Source organism: Danio rerio, chromosome 24 (genome assembly GCF_049306965.1).
Source record: "Danio rerio strain Tuebingen ecotype United States chromosome 24, GRCz12tu, whole genome shotgun sequence".
Taxonomy (NCBI): domain Eukaryota; kingdom Metazoa; phylum Chordata; class Actinopteri; order Cypriniformes; family Danionidae; genus Danio; species Danio rerio.
The window spans coordinates 4,252,028-4,272,425 of NC_133199.1; the positions used below are offsets into that span (position 1 = coordinate 4,252,028).

At 36.2% G+C, this 20,398-nt stretch overlaps 1 protein-coding gene and 1 long non-coding RNA gene across 7 annotated transcripts in view; one reads left to right on the forward strand and one right to left on the reverse strand.

Annotated features, from left to right (window-relative positions):
* adarb2 (adenosine deaminase RNA specific B2 (inactive)) overlaps positions 1-20,398 on the reverse strand; it is a 597,874-nt gene that overhangs the window by 527,759 nt on the left and 49,717 nt on the right. The gene's annotated exons all lie outside the window — the stretch shown is intronic.
* LOC141380808 (uncharacterized) overlaps positions 1-20,398 on the forward strand; it is a 99,134-nt gene that overhangs the window by 57,841 nt on the left and 20,895 nt on the right. The window contains exon 4 of the long non-coding RNA XR_012399666.1: positions 2,500-2,635. This is a non-coding gene — a long non-coding RNA (uncharacterized lncRNA). The remainder of the gene's footprint in view (positions 1-2,499; positions 2,636-20,398) is intronic.

Below are 20,398 nucleotides of genomic sequence, written 5' to 3' on the forward strand. Positions count from 1 at the left end.
TAGATTTACAGCGCCGGCGCTAATGAAAGGTTTACAGCCACAATGGATACTTGGCAACAGAGCAGCCATAGGAGAGCTATCTGAGGTATGACAGCAAGCCCCGCATCAATTCTTGGCGGCAGACAGGTGCACATGATGGCCGGTTGAGTCCAAGCAATGACAATTGCAGGAGAGGATAAAGAATGGAGACGCAGACAGACGGTGACACACGTCAAAAGGGAAGCAGTCGGCATCACAGACAGCCATTTAACCTTCAGCCTCACTGCTCTGGTGACGTTTGCAGTCGGAACCATTCATTTATTCACCTTCGGATTAGTCCCTGATTATCAGGGGTCCCCACAGTGGAATGAACCACCAACTATTCCAGCAGATGCCCTTCCAGCCACAACCCAGTACTGTGAAACACCCATACACTCTCGCATTCACTGTACACTCTTACACTACAGCCAAGTTAGTTTATTCAATTCACCCAAACCAGAGCACCCGGAGGAAACCCTTGCAAATATGGGGGGAACATGCAAACTCTAACGTGTTTTGGAAAAATAATTTTGACATTACAGACATTTGGAGGGGACTTAATTTCTCATAGTACCTCCGAGTCTGCTGAAAAACAGTAGGTAATTTGCTCTGGAATTCGTTTGAGGTTGTGTGAAAACAAGACGGACATGACCGATTCAGACGGGATTAAAATCACAATGTAAGTCTGGGAGATTTCTCTGACGCCCCCCAATAAAACTAGCCCTGTACGAATAGGTCTTATTTCAGCAGTCAATGACCAGTCCAGTCCAGGGAATGACAAAAGAATGGGGACGTTGCCGACAGACAGTGACAAACGTCAAAAGAAAAGCGATCGACATCACAGACAGCCGTTTAACCTTCAGCCTCACTGCTGAACTCGTTCACAGTCGGGACCGCATTTGACAAACTATTTAATTCAGTTTCAACCCCAATTCTCAGCGCGTTTCCTCCCTTCTGACATCTATTCCCCGTTCTGTGTCTCTCTTTCCACATATTGCCCCGCTTACAATTTATTACCTTTTAAAACCATGGTTCAGTAGTTACCCCAGCTAAGTCTCTCTGCAGCCGGTGGCTTATTAAGTTTCTATGGCAACCTGCCACATCCACTCCTGCGATATTCCACCCGACTGGGACCCCACAGGGTAAATGTGTGGGAGGGATGATGATGGGGGGTTATGGAGGGAAGGATTTGGGGATAGGCGAGCAAACAGGCTGAGCTGGTGCTTATTGCACTGTGCCCCATTTAACTGACAATTGACTACCCAGTGTGGTTCACACTTTGACCACAGGAGCTGCTGCTGTTTTTGATCGTTTTGCCTAAAAGCCACAAGCATCGCACAGAGAATGTCAGGCTTTGAAAGCTTCTTCAGGGGAAATGACATGACTGTGTTACTATAGCCCTATTCAGACAGGACTAGATTTCGGAACAGTGTTTTGAGTTGCAATTCTTTTCAGCCAACATCTGTCATTTCATGCGTGGATTCAGATGGGAGTAACATTTACATACAGGGGTTAGGAGTATGGAGTCAAATAAGGCCCTGTTTACACTAATACATTTTAACTTTAAAAAGCACAAGCTTTGCTACAGTTAGACCTTCCATCCACACTACCCCACAGTTTTTGATCCCTGAAAACAGAGCGTTCTGAAAAGTTGAACAGTCGCTTTAAAACACTGTTAAATGTTAGTGTGGATGGGAAAAAACGGAGACACCAGAAAACAGAGTCATGGCTACAGACATTCGCATCTGATTGGGGCTTTTTCTCAATATTAAGTACACAAAGTTCAGTCTTGCATCCTCTTCTTTTGAGGTCAGACTTCGCAAGTTTGATATGAAAACAAAACAAACTCCCGAGGACACGTCGGGTACATTTTCAAAGGGACCAGTGTACTTCTCTAACATCATTCCATCACCCTGACTTTGTTGTTTTAATACCTTAAGAGTAAAATGAAAACATGATATAAGGAACTGCCTATTTCCATTTTGATATTACCAACTTAACAGACACTAAAAATATTGAGGCGTCGTGTAGCTACATATTTATACGACCGTCATCTTCACTGTATGCATATTTATAACAAAACAGAGCCTATAACATAACTGCCCCCTTTCATTTTCATTGAAAAATATGAAACAAACCCTCGCTTTTACTGAATATCAGTTTAATAATCGATAATGGGCATTATAAAAGTGTATACAACAGTTCTATCTGGTTCTTGAATCTGACTGGCTGATAGGCGTGTGATTTCCATAATAACAGCTTTTGTACAGCCTCCTCATCCTTCTGTATTACTTCACCCACATAGAGACAAAGCAGATCAATGAACTCAATACAATTTGACAAATATTGCAGCTGTTGGACAACATAATGTACTTTTAAGAGTTTTTTTTTAGATGATAATGTAGTTGTTTAGATTTCAACTGTGCAGTTAATTTATAATGATAGTACCTATTTTAAAAATTTCTGATTTCTGATTTCCAGATCCATCGGCCTGTCATAGCAAAGACGGTTGACATTGCACCACAAGATGGCGACAGGGACCACATAATAAGTCCTTAAGAGGAAAGAAAACTCAGCATAATTTCAAACTAAAGCTGATCAAATCATTATAAAACAAGTAAGTGACTGTAAGTGCTGCATTCATACTATAGTAATCTTGTGTTTGCTTTGCTTGGGCTTTTTTAGGGTTATTCATCGTATTATCTCACAATTGCAACAGAGAAATACTGGGAAATCTCTGTAGACTGATGGCATTTCATGTCGTTCAGCTTTATAACCGTGAAATGTGATCGAAATCACCTGTTTTGACATCAATGTAGACATTACGCAGGAGAATCATTCCTATACTAGCTTTAAAGTGACGTTGGTGAATTAGCAACGGATTCTGCTGTTCTGATGCAGCTGCAGATGTGAATGACTAGCAGAAGAAAGTAGTTCCTCATACAAAATCATTTTTAAACTCTGTGTTTGATTTTCTTTTTATATACTAGGTTATGCTGTCGTACTGTTGTATAAACGCAATATCACACTCGTAGCAGTGCAATATGGCTGTATATCACCACTCGTGAGACACTAAGGCACTCGGCCTGCAGCTTCATGTCAACGCACGCCTCCCACCAGTGCCAATATACAGCCATATCGCACTGCTACTCTTGTGATATTTCTTATATAAGATACAACAAGTTTATACAATATAGAAAATAAAGGCAAGAAATCAGCCAAATGTGCAGACTCAGTGTATGTGGTTACATAAATTAATATATTAACGTATCTTTGCGCTCAGTTACCTGAAAACAAATTCTAGATTCTAAAGACCAAAGAGTTGTTAGATAGAGACAAGATTAAATAAATATCACGTTTAACAACTATAGTAAGATTAGATCCAGCGGTATAACCTTAATGAACTGTCCGACGTGCGCTGCTCTCACCTGGGAAGCTTTGCTCAAAGCACCCGCTGACTGCTGGAGCTCAGCTCTCCGCATACGCTGCAGCACATGCCAGAGTGTGTGTGTGTGTGTGTGTGTGGTCACGTGATGTGCGTTTTCAGCTGTGTAGTATAGACGGATATCTTGTCAGAAATGCTAGGTGAAATGCCAGTGTGGACGTGGATCGTTTTTGTTCAAAAATTTATTAGTGTGAACAGTGCCTCAAGTCTCAAAAGTACTTAATGAAAAATGCTTTATAGTGCAAAGTATTTTTAAAACATACTAGATGTTTTGTAGTGCGAAAAATCTTTGCAGACATGGTCGTAAGTGAAAAGTGACACCTGTGCTGGCCATAATGAGAGTAGGTGAGAAATTAACATGTTTAGACAATGCTTTGCTCATTTCACTTTGCTGCTTGATATAATCGAATAGGGTTAAACCTCATTTGATTCCATTTTTTAATATTGCATGAGAAATCAAAGTATCTCCAGTATATAGTTTTCAGCGCTAAGGATAATTAATTATTCTGATTGCAGAAGAAGAATCCGTCTTCGGATTATTCTTGGAGCTATGGCGCTTGATTAAAGTTCCTAAGTCCAATTTAGCACTATCATTTCCCGGCTGCTCCGCTAACGTAGAAGCATTAATATCTAACATGATGAGAGGTTCCAGTGGTAAATTTTTCTATGAATTAATCCAAATTGATTTCTGTGAAGTATTGCTGTTTTAATACATTTGGTGGATTTGGATTTTTACATGTATTAAGGTTCCTAAAGTTTGTAAATGTATAATCTTTTCTAACTTCTTCCCAGGATTTTCAGCCTTCTTAAGATTCATTATGGTCACATGTTAGCATCAGGCCATCGTTGTTTATCACATTTGCACTCCTGACAGAAGACACAGTGTACATTTATTGTTGAATGTGTGGAACACAGAGACCTGCATGTTGCATTCATAGAGTTTGAATGATTTCTTATGCTCTATGACTGTTTGTAACAGGCAGGTCTGCTATCAAGAAGAGAAAAAGTAGTTAGTAGAGGTACTGATGTAATAGAAAAAAGCGAGCTAGAAATACAGTGCTGTAAAGCTTGAATATAAATACAAAAGGCAGAAATGTATAGCAGGCTTGGATTGAACAATAGATATAAAGATACAGTTTTAAAAAAAGACTTGTCCAAGGCTGCGCGAGCTTGTGTGATTAATGCCTTTTGTGTTTGTGAAGTCCTAAAGTTATAGCATTCTTTAAAAAAATTACATTGACATGCAGTGATATAACCATCTTTTGCTTTTGCCATTGACAATAACTTTTAATAACATAACCACAGCAAGATCATACAGCAGGATCTCTGAATAGTTGAGGAAGTGAAGCTGATAGTTTTAAATTGATCAGGAGGATTTTGTTTTTGGTGCATCTGCATAAAATATATTAAACAATAGTGGTGTGTTAATTTATTTATTTTAATTGATTCGTTTATTTATTATAATAAAATAAAATTATTATTAATACTAGTAATAATAATAATAATAATAATAACAAACACCAAAAATATTAACATAAATAATAATAATAATTCAATTAAATAGAACATAATATACAAACATAATAATAACAATTATTATTTTATCATTATTATAAATAATAATAATACATATATAATATATAATACATATATAATAATACATTAATAATTATAATAATAATAAAAATAACAATATAATAATAATAACGATATAATTATAACAATAATAATAAATAATAATAATAATAATAACAATAAAGTAATAATAATAATATTGATAATAATATAAATAATAATAATAACAATATTTATAATAATAATGTAATGATAATAAATAGAAGTATAAAAATAATAATAACAAATATTTATTTTTATTCATTTAATTATTAATATTATTATTATTTTATAATAATAATAATAATTATATTGAAATAATAATAATAACAATTAAATAATAATAATACGAATATTATTAATAAATAAAAATAATAACAACAACAATGATAATAATAATAATAACAATTAAATATTAATAGCACTAAATAATAATTATAACAACAACAACAACAATAATAATAATAGATAATTTTTTTTTTAATAATAATAAAATAATTATCCCAATAAAATAAACATGCTTTAAAAAAATGTTGCCAGTATAATACTATTCAGGTACAAAATTTTATGTTTGTCTTTCTTTTCCACAAATAAATACACATAAATATTATAATTGTTGTTCCTAAAAGCACTTGAGCATACAGTAATATAAACATCTTACATTTGCCTTTGAAAATAACCCAATAGCATAACTATACCACTGACAGCACGATCTCTTAATATTTGAACAAGTGAAGCAGCAAAACAAAGACTGGAAACAATAAGCGATGTCTGCTTTAATAAGTGGAAGGTCATCAGGGGTGAGAGATTGGAGCATGAATGGCTCAAGGTTGTGGAGCACAGTGACCTCTCGACTAAGGCCAGCGCTCTCCATGGTTGGCCTGTTTACAATGGGCCCCTTCCAATATGGGGGCCGGTTACCCTAGCAACTGCATAACCACATTCATTTCTGAATACCATAATCAGTTGGCATTGATGATAAAACGTTTCCAGGCCAGAAAGGAGGGTTTCTAAACAAACCTCCCCTTCTCCATCCTGTTTCCTCCTTCTCCTGAGTTTTTTTTCACAGTGCAAAATGTCATGTGTTTTTTAAATAAGGCTTTGCAGTGCAGTCAATTGAACTTTAAAACATTTACACTGTAAAAAATCCTGGTTGCCTTAATTTTTTTAAGCAGAGTCAAATTGACCCTATGTGTCCATTGAAATTATATTATGTTAAACTGACTTAAAACAGCTTGCATAACGTACAAAATTAAGTTACAGCATGATTACCTTAGCTTAATAAGTTACAATGACCTAAAAACCTATGCTGTCAGAACTAATTGATCATATAATTTTTTACAGTGTAGATATGATCTTATAGGCCTCTCTTTGTCTTAGCCATGACTGTCCACAAACCAACAGTATGTAGTAAATATTTTTCCTGGGAATAATATTTCTAAAGGAGCTGTTGACATGGAATTGAACCAGATTTAGGTAAAAACACAAAGTACTAAACTACTCAAATGAATGTATTTATTTTGGTGATGGCAGCTTAAATACGCAGCTTAAATGCGCCTCTCATATGGAGAATGAAGTCTCATGCATCACTCAGGTGTGAGCGTTTCACAGACTTCAACAGAGTGTAAACATCTTGATGGTTCTGTGGGTCTCGTCTATTAAATCTGAGCTTTATTTTGTATTTTCTGTTGGATTAATGTCAGGTGATTGGTTGGGCCATTCTACAGCTTGATTGTCTGAAACCATCTAAGGGTTTCCTTGGCTGTGCCTTGACCATTGTCTTGCTAAATGGTTTCATCTTCATCCTCCTGCTATAGTGTAGATGTTGGACTGAAGCAGCTGATATTCATTTAAAATAAGGAAAAGCAGAGGACTTCTGAATAAATACTTAAAGATTTCAGCTGCTGTCTGGGCTTTCCATGCTTTTCTAAGCCTCCTTTTCTTCATGTGTTCAATACTTTTTTCAGTGTGTCTTTTTATTTACTTACACATAACTTCATTTGTGAACGAATTAGTTCTGTTGTCTTAGCAATGTATTTGCAATGATTATTTTTAGATATATTAAAAATACCAGACTGTGCATTTCACAACTAGACCTTCAGAAGAAAGGAAGAGGGGTCAGGTGATTTTAGGGATAACAGTACAGGGACGAGCTCCAGTTTATCAGCTCTGCGGGTGCAATGTTGCACATTCCAGCTCTAATCCATTCACTGCCCCCAAGCAGCCCTGGCAACAAAGGGGTCATTCTGCGAGAATGTGGTGAGCTCATGGCAGAGGCATCCGCTGGGTGGTGAAGACCTTGGCTTCATTGCCAGCTGTATCTTTCCAGGCAGACAAGGGGATGGTGAACATTATATTATTTTGCCAAGTAGAACGTGTTTTGAATGTTCTGCCACAGCATGCCAGTTTTCTACACAGTCCTAACCCAAACCCAAGGGTAGCCAAGCCTGCTCCCTAATGGAAGGCTACACCTTCTTTCAGTTCTTGCTCCAAAATAGCTGCAGGACTGGTATATTTGGGGTAGGCTAAATCTTATGAACAAGGATTTTAGATTGGAGTGATGTCTGTTAAGGATGCACAATATTGAAAAATAACCTATTTTGATGGTTCTCCAATAGCATCCTAATCTTAGACACACAATCCTAACCTGAACTCAAGGGTAGCCAAGCCTGGTCCCCAACGGAGGGCTGTACCTATGTTCAGTTCCTGCTCTAAAAAGCCACAGAATTGGCATTTTTTGGGGTACGCATAATCCTGGAAACAATGATTTTAGTTTGGAATAATATCTGTTAAGGATGCACACTATTGGAAAAGAACATGTTTTGATGGTTCTGCAACAGCATCACAGACTTAGACACACAGTCCTAACCCAAACACAAGGGTAGCCAAGCCTGCTCCCCAATGGAAGGCTGTACCTACGTTTAGTGTCTGCTACGACAAGCTGCAGGACTGGCATATTTTGGGAAGGCTGAATTCTGTAAACAAGGGTTTTAAATTGGAATAATATCTGTTAAGGATACACAATACTGGAAAAAAAAAACATATTTTGATGGTCCTGCAACAGCATCCCAGTTTTCAACACATAGTCCTAATCCAAACCCAAGGGTAGCCAAGCCTGCTCCCCAATGGAAGGCTACCCCTTCTTTTCATGCACACTATTGGAAAAAAACATGTTTTGATGGTTCTGCAACAGCATCCCAGACTTAGACACACAGTCCTAACCCAAACACAAGGGTAGCGAAGCCTGCTCCCCAATGGAAGACTGTACCTACGTTCAGTGTCTGCTCCAAAATAGCTACAGGACTGGTATATTTGGGGTAGGCTGAATTCTGTAAACAAGGATTTTAAATTGGAATAATATCTGTTAAGGATACACAATACTGGAAAACAACATATTTTGATGATCCTGCAACAGCATACTCAAAGGAACTCAAAGGTAGGCAAGCCTGGGCCTTTGCTGGGCCTTTTCCCGTTTGCAAAGAAACTTTCCAACTGTAGTCCTGACCTGAACTCAAAGGTAGGCAAGCCTGCTACCCAAAAGAGATCGATACCTTCGTTCAGCTCTTGCTCCAACAAGCTGCAGGACTGGCATATTTTGGGTAGGCTAAATCCTGGAAACAAGAATATTTGGCTTGGAATAATGTCTTTTAAGGATGCACAATATTGGAAAAGAACGTTTTGATGGTTCTGCAAGGTTCTGGCTTAGACACACATTTCTAACCTAAGCTCAAGGGTAGCCAAGCCTGCTCTCCAATGGAAGGCTAAACTTTTTGTTTAGTTCCTGCCCCAACAAGCTGCAGGACTGACATATTTAGAGTGGGCTGAATTCTGGAAACAAGGATTTTAAATTGGAATAATATCTGCTAATGATGCAAAATATTGGGAAAAACTGGTGTTGCAGTGTTTTGGTTTTCTGGAATATTTATTGCACTATTTCCTTCATGACTTGCATAGGTCAATTTGGAAATAAGTCTTCATTTTAAAAGAAAAGTTCACCCCAAAAACAAAAACTGACTCTCCATTGACTCTCCGTCAAGTGGTTCCAAACCTTTGGACAGTTTCTTTCTTCTGTTGAACACACACACACAAAACTTATGTTTTAAAGAAAGATGAGAACCTGCTATCACCGACTTCCACAGTAAAAAAAAAATAAATAAAATACTGAGCCTAAGAGTTTGCAGAGTTTAAGAGCCATACAGTATATGAAAATGCACAACCACCTTTTGTGGACTTTGCTATTCTGGGTAGGACCACAAGCCCTAAGTTTTAATATTTTATAGAGTTGATCGATGCTACCAACGGGAGCTAAAAAATAATTAGGAATCAAAACAAATTTGCCCCAAATGTTTGCTTTGGTGAGATATTTCCAGCTGCCAAAACAAACTTAAAACAAACTTCATTACAGCCAGTTTTGTAGGGCCTTAAGTGACTGCATTGGGATGGCAAAGATCTCAGGCCAGAAATTGCAGGTGGAAGCTCTTTATTTTTAAGCCTATTGGGAATTGTGTTTGGATTCATGGGAAGTATACAGAACAGTGGATGAAAAGAGAGAGAAGGGCTAGACAGGAAAATTGAAAATGAGGTTGGGCTCTAGTTTTAGAGAGGCAGCGCTACCCACATTCCAATAGGGTGTAAATATTGACTCAGCAGTGGACAATGGTTTCTATTGCTAGGCAAACAAAGGCATTGTGCTGCAGCAGAGCTTGAATGGTCTATGTGTACAGATTATGCTGATGGCAGATAAGTGAGCTGGCTGGTGCACTGTGAGGGTCTTCTGTCCTTTTCACTCAACGTGTGATGCAGGATTAAACACAGAGTAAACTGGACCATGAACTTGTAGCAAATTGTTGATGATTTGGCAACTGACTCACCGTTTCCTGATTTGAGTGCATGAAGTCAGACTATAGACCTTTCTGATTCATCAGATTTTGGCTTGTCTGACATGACTGTGACTCACCTGAGCCGCAAGATGATAGGTTAGCAAAAGCACAACGTGTAATGTTTTCCGAACTTGAGTCATTGTTGGGTTTGTGTCATTTACAGTACCAGTTTTAAGGGTGTGATGACGGTTCACTGCAGTGGATTACTGTTTGATGCTGTAAAATATGGCCCTGTGCCACCCTGTTGTCTGACAGGCAGGGTTGCGTCCACTTCCTGTGTCAAAGCATTGATGGATGACAGCGCCTCAGTGTTGCACCACAAGCATTGCAAAGTGCATTACAGAGATCTTGCCCCGAGCAGAACACACACGTCTTTCTCTTAGTTTTTCTCTCTTGTTTACTACCACAGAACTTTTGTCATTCAGGGAATACTTTATCAATAAATGCAGGCTGTTACCAAGCAGTTGATGGCTTTCACATGTTGTCACATGATTAGGGGAAACCCTCTTCTGGCGGGCAAAACAATGGTGTCAGGCACACTGCAAAAAGAGATTTTCTTACTTAGTTTTTGTATTTTTTTAGTCCACATATTAAAGAAATATCAAACCAAGAATCATTTTCCAGACAAGAAAAATATTTTAACTAAGTAAAACATAATTGTCTTAAAGTTATATCAAAACTATCTAGCAGACACACAACGTATTAAGATGTTAATATTAGGTTAGATTTACATCATGATGTCGGTTGACCAAAATTCAATGTCTAGCCAGAGTCTAAGGATGTTATTTGGATGTCCAACATCTTAAACAACATCATATTGATGTCAAATACTGACATTAATTCATCAGGTATGGCAATCAAAATCCAACATCTGATAGACGTCATAATGGTAATGTTCACACAACGTCAAGCTGTAACATTGATATTTGGTTGCTTTTAGGTTGCATCAGAAAGTGATCAACATCCAAAGTCTGTCCAACATTGGACACTGATGTAGATCTGACATTGGGTTCTGATGTCAACTCAGTTTTCATTTACACACAAAATGCACTGTGCCTCGACCGTGCAAAAAGTAAGTTTTCCCTTAACAAGCTAAATAGACTGTGAATAAGGGGGTAAGCAAATAATCTTGTTTCGCTTTGAATATATTTTTGGTTTATAATATTTGATTATAACCATATAAATATAATTCATGCAATATGTCAAACCTTAAAGCCGTTAAAATAAAATAAAAATTAAATAATTAAACAGCCTGCAGCAAAGGATACAGAAAAGCATGGACTTGGCAACCCTGCTTTTGGTTCACATTTTGTTTTGTAGCTTCACCAAGTATTTGTAAACAATAGCATATCACCGATATTAACGTGATGTAGGGCAGTGGTCCCTAACCTTTTTATCACCATGGACTGGTCAACGCTTAACATTTTTCCTGTGGCCCAGGGGGGCTCCCAGTACGCAGATCGCTATGCGACCATCAACTATTTCCTCAAAGGATAACAAGCTGACAAAACATTGCTGATACAAATCTGATTAAGATTTATTAATGGAGGAAAGTAGAAAGCACTGCAGTCTTTAGGTGTTCTGTGTTTGTCTGAGATAATTAGTCTACAGAAATGTGTATATTTCACACAAAGTATGAAGCTGATTGGTCAGTTCTTCTCTCATGACTTGTGGTGCACTTGTGGCCTTCTGAAAAATTAAGATGTTTTCAACTTGCGCCTGGAAGGCACAAGTGAGTCGCTCCCAATATGCACATGCAAGCTGCGCACCTCAATAGGAAATAAAAAAACTTGTGCACAAAAAATATGCATCATGTGAACAGCCCCTAAAAGGCCGCCATCATTTGCAATCTACAGCAGCTGATCTTTTTCTTGCTCAGACATGCTGGATTCACCTGATCTGTTGACAAATAGGTTGCATATCCATTTCTTGGCAGTTTGCTGGGCCTTTTCCCGTTCGCAAAGAAACTTTCCAAAGACGTCTGTTACTCACTCATTTAGCTGCTTCTGGGTTAAATTCTGGCACTTATCTGACCGAGATGTAAGTTAGAGAATGTGGTCATTTTTCAAAATTAAAGATTTTTAAAATTAAGACTTAAGTTTAGACTCAGATATTAAATAAAATGAAAATAATTAATGACCCGGGGGTTGGGGACCACTGATGTAGAGCACATTTTGAATCATACTGAGTGACCCATGTATATAAACATTCTCTATAATTTTAGTTAAAATTTCTGAAAACAGCCAAACAAAATCCACTTTAAAGAGACAGTTCAGCCCAAACAATAAACATTTTGTTACTTGTTCCAAATCGTTAGAGTTTCTTTTTGCTGTTAAACACAAAAGAAGATATTTTGGAGAAAGCTGTAAACCTGTAACCACTAACTTCAAAAGTTTTTTTTTGTTTTTGTTTTGTTCCATGAAAGTCCATGGTTACTTCATAATTTCTTCAAAATACCTTGTCAGTTTTCAAAAGAAGAAATACACTCATAAATATTCTAAACCATTCGAGGGAGAGAGTAAATAGTGAGTAAACGTGAATTTTTGGGGAGAGAATTATCCTTTTAACAAAGTCAGGTTATCAGTCAGTGCAGTGGGCAACTCAGTCTATATTTTCAGTAATAACCTTGAACCCAATTACCCACTAAAGGAGTTTCAACATTTTTAAAAAAGTTTAAATATCTGCACACACCCGTTGACCTTGATTTCACAGCTTCTCATTGTTGCATTTTTAAGATGACATGTCAAGTTAAAAATAGTTTGGCTTTTAAAGCCTTTGCATTCTCGTCCAGAGGTTTTCGAATACAAGAATGTGAACACCCTTTGCGAAATGTGTCTGGCGAACAATTATTGTTATTATAGTGCGCAACCCAATTATTGTAATTCGACAGTCATTACTCAGTTGTTCAGACACCAACTTGAACATTCTGAATGTTTGTTGTTGTGCATTTCGAGAATTCTTGCTAAGAGCTTTTTACCATTTTGTATTTGATGCTTTGAGGTATTTTAAACTTTTTTCGGTGCAAAAGTTGCTTCAAATAGCAAAGGTCTTGTTACACCATAGCTGTCAGAGAGAGAAAAGTAAAGCCTGTCAACCGGAGTGTGTTCACTGGACATGCTGATAGACGATAAAGTGCTTTCTATCACACTCTAACCTGTATTTCTCTCCGTTCGCTGTTACACAAACACAGGAAGCACATAGTAGCACGTTCAGGGCGATTAGAGTGATGTGACACGACCTTTTCATTGTTGTGGCGGGCACTGGGCGACAAGTTGTGGAACGTGTCCAAATTAAATATTTAATTCATAAACAGACATGCTCTGGGGTGGTCTGTCAGAACCGCGACAGTAGGACAGAACATACCTTTTCTCTTTGCATTCATTTGAAATGAAGTCTAAATGTCAGATCTTTACATTCAAGAGCTCAACAAACGAAAAATGAGGAGGATGATTTGAATAATGTTTCTGTCAAACGCTGGCCCTCTACTTCACCACATGTCCCCAGGGAGAAATCTGCAAGGATTTACTACAGCAGCGCTGCGTACACACACCGGCCACCCGTCTTGTCAATGAGAAGACTTTTTACTGGGTCAGATTTCACAGCCTGCATCGATTTATACCCCTCTGTTTCTTTTTATCTTTTTTTTTTTTATTCTCGGTGATATAAAGTTTCCTTGTACAATGATATTGCCCGGGATGTAGCTTGAATAAAGGATGGGGACGTCTTTTTTTTAACAGGCGTCCTTTTTCGGCAGAGTATCGAAGATTACTCCCTCTCCTGTTCTTATTATACAGAGCTTGGAGTTTCGGGGATGTAATATTTGAAAGTAATTTTTTGCAGAATTTAGCTTAAGGTGTATTGGGAATCGGAAGAGAACAGCAAATGCTATAGTGCTTTATCAATAAGATCTAATATGTTAACCTGATACCAAAAAGTCACTCGACCTGCACCGTCGGGAACACAGAGATCGTTTAAGAAGGAATAAAAAAAATGTCAATTCTTCCTGCATGGTGCTTAATTGTATTAAAAGTGACCTATTATGCCCCTTTTAACAAGAGTCTATGATGTCCCTATGTGCACTGTAAAACAAAAAGAATAATTGTAAAGTTTTACAGCAACTTACTGGCAATTTTGGTAACATAATAATATTTTTCTAGTTATTTAGCAAGATACTAGTCTTAAGCTTAAAATGCAGTTTAAAGGCTTAACTGGGTTAACAGGACAAGTTGGGTTAATTAGTCAGGTCATTCAACAAAAGTGGTTTGTTCTGTAGCCAAACAATCGATAGATATACAGACAGATAAATAAACAAATAAATAAAATAATTTACAAAATAATAAGATAGACAGACAGAAAGACAGACAGACATATATAGACAGACAGACAGACAATTAAATAAATAAATATACAGACAGATAAATAAATAATTAATTAAATAAATAAATAATGATATAAGTTAAAATAATAATAATAATAATATATTAATAATAAAAAAACATGCAGACATACAGAGATAAATATATAAATACATAAATAAATAAAACAAAATAAAAAAATTCAATAATAGTAATATTTAATTAAATAGATTGATAAATTAACAGAGAGATTAATAACTAAATACATAAATAGAGAGATAAGTAAATAAATAAATAAATAAATAAATAGAAAGATAAATAGAGAGATGAATAAATAGACAAATAAATATAGAAATAAATAAATAAATACATAAATAGAGAGATGAGTAAATAAATAAATAGACAGAAAAATAGACAGATAAATAAATAAACAGAGAGCTAAATAAAAAGACAGATAAATATACAGCAAAATAAATAGATAAACAGAAAAATAAATAAATAAATAAATAAATAAATAGACAAGTGAATAAATGAATGAATGAATGAATGAATAAATGAATGAATGAATGAAATAGTGGACTTATGATATTGACCTTAATAATGTTTATATATATATATATATATATATATATATATATATATATATATATATATATATATATATATTCACAAATTGTGATCACACAACATGAAACGCCTCACTGTGGGAAGTGAACTCCGTCAACTTGTGTTCAGTGAAGCCAGCAAAGTCTCTAAATGGCTGAGCCGATCACTACCGAATTTCCTGCAGTAATTAAAAACAATGAGAGTGCAAAAGGCTTTGACTGGGGGACAAAAATCGCACAGTGCTAATTAAGCCTCCGGTATCTTTCTGTGGCTCATTTGCACAGGCAGCATGTTGACTAGCAGCTGCTGCACAATGACAATGACAGATATTGGAAGCGCTGTTGCATATACAGTTGAAGTCAAGATGATTCGCCCTCCTGTGAAATTTTTTATCAAATATTTCCCAAATGATGTTCAACAGAGCAAGGAATTTTTCGCAGTATTTTCTATAATATTTTTTCTTCTGCAGAAAGTCTTATGCTGAGTTCAGACTATGATTTTAGCCCCAATTTTGATTCGCTGACAGGTTTTGAGAAAAGGCTGACAAATGCCTGAAATCTATATTTCGTGTTGCTTTAGAGGCCAAATAAGGACTAAATGTATGCTCTGTGTAGTTTGTCTGTAATTGGTACCATATCAGAGACTGTAATGGTCAGTATGTGTTCATATATGTTGCATTAATTTATTTATTTATTTTATATAATTGCAGACATTACAGTAGGCTTAATAAGGTAGGGTTAATTAGTCAACAAGTAGGCTATTTTACATCTCTGATATGCAGTTATAATCAAATCATGTTTTTAAAAAGGGTATTATTGAACATTTATACACAAGTAAAGCATCTGTTTTGTGAAATGACCTTCTTAAATGATACGTGAACAGCTTGTACAGTTTTATTTTGACATTCCTCTAGCGAGAATGACATTGACTGCAACTTTCTGCCGTACACCACACCCACCAGTGGAGTAGAAACACAAGCCTGATAAAGGTAAATCATACTGTAGCATTCTTTCTCATTTTCTTTCTCATTATGTACTTAATAACAAAAGATTTACTACATGATCTCACGTTGTTTCCATGTCACTTCTCATGTATGTTTGGTTGTGAGAAGTAGTTTGTGGACTGAGAAAAAGTTGTCGGCGATTCTTCCTTTTTTAAAGTCATTCAGAGTGATCCGTCCTGCAGAGAAAACACAGCACAGACAGAACGCTAGTCCAGATAGTCATGCAGTGTGAAAACATCTTTCAAGAGATCACACTTAGCTGATGATTGATAATAAAGCTTGTTTGGCATGCTGTCCAAGGAGAGAGCCCTGAGCTTATAAGATCCTCGAGCCCGGGGCTCCCTCCCGTTTGCAAGGCGAGAGGGGAGTTTGAGCTCAGATAGATCTCGAGAACTCCCCTGCTGTAATAGCTAATGAACAGATAGTGATTGCTCTTAAGAGATAACCATTTACTAGGAGCATGTCTATGATGCCGATTTGGATTAGTCAATTGACTTAAGTTGCTTGTTTTTTGACGATTCAAAAAACACACAGAAACTCCACACAGAAACGTCGGCTGACTTGGTACGGTCTAGAACCAATGACGTTCTTGCTGTGAGGCACAAGTGCTAACCACTGGACCACTGTGCCACCCATCTAGGAAAGGAGGAGAAGTGGGGGTGGAAGGGGGGATTCTTCAAAATAAAGATGGATCTTGGGGTATTTATAGTGGCTTAATAATCGTCTTATTGGTGAATTATCAATTGAATGATGCGGGGCCGGCTGCAAGCAGTCATAAGCACGTGATCCTCTCGAAATTAGTTTATAATTAAACTTTATGTAATGTAACAACTTTAAAAATTGTTCAGTCTGAATGAGGCATCACTTTTTTATTTTGGCTAGAATGAAAGCAGTTTTTTAATTAAAAAAAACGTTTTAAGGTCTAATATTAATATTATTAAGCAATATTTTAATTGATTGTCTATAGAACAAACCATCCTTATACATTACATTATACCTTATACATCATTATACCTAATTATACATTATACATCATTATACCTAATTATCCTAATGATCCTAACTAACCTTTAAATGTCTCTTTAAGCTGAATATCTTGAAAATATCTAGTCAAATATTCTGTATTGTCATCATGGCAAAGATAAAAGAAATCAGTTATTAGAAATGAGTTATTAAAACTATTATGATTAAAAATTTTATTTCCATCAAACAGAAATTGTGCAAAATAATGTACAGGGGGGCTAATAATTCTGACTTCAACTGTATATGATATAGGTCAAAAGCAGAACGAGCGGGTGGTTCAATATTTTTATGCTCCATAGTTACTCATAGAGAGAGCTGGAAGCTTCATCTGGGGTTTCACAGGTAAAAAAAAAAAGGATCCAAGCTTCTTCTGATGGTGTCAATCAAGGGTCAGAATCCTATCAGATGGGAAATAAGGGCTCAAGTGGAATTCTCCCGTAGCTCAGGTTAAGAGCCACATCACCTCAGCATGGATAAAAACGGATCAAATACAGAGAAAGTTCCAGAAACAAACCCGGATCAGAGAAGATATTATTGTCCGCGCCCCGTTATCTACTCTGCAATAGGTGTTTTCATTGCGGCACTGTTTTTATGAACAGGATGTTGTGTAAGAGGCGTCTAATAAAGGCTCTTTTATCGGGTAAAAGGAATTTACTCAACTTGAACTTGAGATAAAATGTTACCTTGCGCAAGCTGCCACATGGAGGAATTCCATGCATAGTTACACGTCTGCAAGTATGCAACTCGCGAGAAACATCCAGAGCACACACTGTGGTGATGCAATGCAGGATGCCAGTGTGTCTTTGTCATATTGGGATTGAAACACAGGCGAAGTCAGAATTATTAGGCCCCTGTATATTTACTCTGTTTAACAGAGATAATGTTTTTTTTTTTCAACATATTTCGAAGCATAATAGTTTTAATAACTCATTTCTAATAGTATTTTACCAGATAAGATACAAGCATTTAGCTTAAAATGACATTTAAAGGCTTAACTAGCTTAACTAAACAAGTTAGGGTAATTAGGCAAGTCACTCACTATATAACAGTGGTTTGTTCTGTAGACAATCGAAAACAAATATTGCTAAAGGGAGCAACTAATATTGACCTTAAATTGGTTATAAAAAAATTAAAAGCTGCTTTTATTCTAGCCGAAATAAAACAAATAAGACTTTCTCAAGAAGAAAAAACATTATAAGAAATACTGTGAAAAAATTGTGCTGTTAAACAAAAACAGGACGTCATTGTCATGCGGATGGATCTACTACGCAAATCACAGTAGTGCAAAGTGCAAATAACAAGGTAGTGTTTAGTTTATTTTCATAAACATAGAGGCATGTAACATTTGTCTATTTTAAGCTGCAATCTGACACAAACACAAAGCACAGACTCACAAACAACGAACCAGCAACGACATGAGGGTAGAGAGCACAATGTAAAGGGAGGGAAACACACAAGGACCAGGTGAAGACAGTTACACTAATGGTGAATAGATGAGGGCTAAACAATGGTGTGTGGTAAGGGGAAACAAATATGCAGGAAGAGAGTACCACATGGCAAACAAAAACAAAGACTGAGCCATGTGTTCAAACTCAAGACAAACATAGAAATATGTAATTAAGACAGCACAAACTATCTAACAAAACCATGACAACTTTATGGACTCTAGGTACAAACAGCACCTTTAAAAAAACACCTCACTGATAGCTTTACCACCTAGCTTGCTGTATTCCTGAGCAGCACCAAAATAAGACCCATTCAACACTCTTAACCAATCATATTCAATCACCGTCTATATTTTTTGTGACACTATATTATGCATGTTCTAATTGTAATTGGCCTCTGAATTGAATGACAAATTAAAAACGTGAAGACATTAGTCATCATGTGCTAACAAATAAGTGTGACACCATCCATGAGCTGTAACGCAGATGCAATCGGCTTCCTGCACGCTGTATTATCAGTGTATGTGCGGTCGTCATGGCAACCGAGCTGAAACTGGGACAGAGAGTATGTCTGGTATGCTTGTACATGTTAAAAGCATTCAGAGAACGGCTGACCCACACAGATACTATCTGCAATCGTCATTAGCCTTATATGGTAACGGGATGTCGGAGGATTACCGTGCGTTCATTGACAGAACCTGCTGAAAGACTTCTCCGAGCATGCAACCTTGTTAGTTAAGAATGCAAAGTTATAACAGCCTAGAGTGCAGGATGTCCTTTCAATTCGAGGTGTGTAAACATCTCATTTGTTGGTATATATAATTACTGTTCCAATGGCATTTACTAATACAACCCAAAGGCCCTGATTTACTTCGAGATAAGTTTTTTTTTTTTTTAAAGCCTCAAATAAGCACAAGTGGTATACTGTTAGCAAACTCCGGGATGCTTAAGTTTCCATCCTTTTATTTGCAATTAAATACTAATCTAATTATGACCAACTACATATCATTGCAAAGGTCTAAGACTTCTAAATATGTATTTTACCACAGATTTTTGTTTGTTGTTGTTGTTAAGTAGGAAGGGAAAAACATTTACTGTCACCCTACAAACTGTGGGAGGATTTATGGTTACATTATTAAACCATAATATTGTAGTGTAAACAAAGTAATCATGACAAACTAAATATAATTTAAAAAGCTTAACGTTTCTAATTTAATGTCCTTAACTTAATTATTTATTCATTTTGACATTAGCAGTTCATTCTGCTCCTGATAAAAAGGGGAATATAATAATATAAAATGTTTAACATTATTACAAAGTCTATTAGTTACTTAAAGTCTAAATTTAACTGTATTATGAAATTGTCATCAAAGTGGAAACAATCTCAGAAAAGTACAATTAGTTTCACTTATTTATCAACAAGCACAGCTGTTTTGAATGTAAGACTTGTGTGTGTGTGTGTGTGTGTGTGTGTGTGTGTGTGTGTGTGTATAAACAAAAATAAATAACCAAATAAACAAACAAATTATTAAATAAATAACTGAATAAATACAAAAAATAATATATATATATTTATATATACTAGGGCTGCACAATACCGTTTCAGAATCGATATCGCAATGTGCACATCCGCAATAGTCACATTGCAGGATCAAATTTAATCTTAATTTAATTATGACCAACTAAATATCATCGGAAAGGTCTAAAACTTCTAAATACGTATTTTACCACTTTTTTGATGTTATGTTGGCCAGTAGCCAGAAGCCATTCAGTTTGTATTTAATTCACTTCAATTTAGTAGCCATTAAGTTTGTTATAATTCACTTTAAAGTAAAACTTTTTACATTTTATTTGGTTAATTAGTTCATGGGATAATCCTGTTTTTTTTGTTTTGTTTTTGATCAAATAGATCCCAATCTGAGTTCAAATTTTCGAATAACCCAAAGGGCAGGTTTGATCTAAATTAAATGCAAAATTGAATTACATGGTCTGATCTTAATTCAAAATCC